Below are 1,028 nucleotides of genomic sequence, written 5' to 3'. Positions count from 1 at the left end.
GCAGATAAGGGAACAGGACATTCCTTAGGCTAGAAAGAAAAGAAGTAAAAAAAAAAAAAAAAAAAAATTAAAAAAATACAAAATTCATTCACCTAGTTTACGAAAAAAAAAAAGTATAAACAATCCCTTTTTTATTTCCCGCGGAATTAATTCTGATAGGTTGTGTGATCGTTTTGAGTCAATGGGGAGGTATGAAGATAAAAGAATGAGCTGGTGCATTGTCATGGTGGAAACCACCTTCCAACACTCCACTTCTTTAGTCACGTTCGACGTCTATCTTCCCGCAGACAACTCAGAACACCTCAACGTTCATTGCTAATTTTAATTCCCCCCCCCCATCGCCAATAGGAAGTAATATGTGGCAGTTTCTTCAGTTTAAAGCAAATCTCAGTGTAATCGCCATTACGTTGTCTTCCGCTATTTTTCCCTGGAAAAGATAACTCCAAAGAGTAGAAGACTACACACTCTTATAAAATATTACTTCAACGTAATGCAAACGACTTTAAAACAAACGGGAAAATGACTAGCAGATTCTACTATCCCTAAACCTCATTGTACCCGACATGGGTGTTTGTGAATGTCTTTAAATAGTAGATGATTATCATCCGGTGTGTAAGACCTTACCATTGCAATGTTCTTCGGATTGTTTAGCCCTTAACCATCCGCCATACTAATCGATAGGTTTTGCAGGCGAAATATACATATATATTAATTAGTTCTCCAGCATACACTTACCTATGCTATAAAGTTTTATTGTTTCGTGTCAACTTCCTTTTGTGTAATTATGACGTGGTGGTTGCTATAGTTACGTACGTAGCAATTTTAGGCCGAAAAATATTTATTCTAACAGTTTTAACACTAGAATTTTTACAATAGATTACTATAGTGATGGTGACTCCAGACTTTAATGTAGACTCGCTTGTTTACAAAAACATTGCAAGATGGCGGATGTCTAAAAAACCGATCTCTTTTGGCTACACTCCAAGAACATAATAAACGCATATTTTATTAGCTGTAATTTCTGGCTG

This window comes from Typopeltis vanoorti, chromosome 21 (genome assembly GCF_054136105.1).
Source record: "Typopeltis vanoorti isolate ZY-2024b chromosome 21, IOZ_Tvanoo_1.0, whole genome shotgun sequence".
Taxonomy (NCBI): domain Eukaryota; kingdom Metazoa; phylum Arthropoda; class Arachnida; order Uropygi; family Thelyphonidae; genus Typopeltis; species Typopeltis vanoorti.
Note: the sequence above shows the minus strand (reverse complement) of the source record.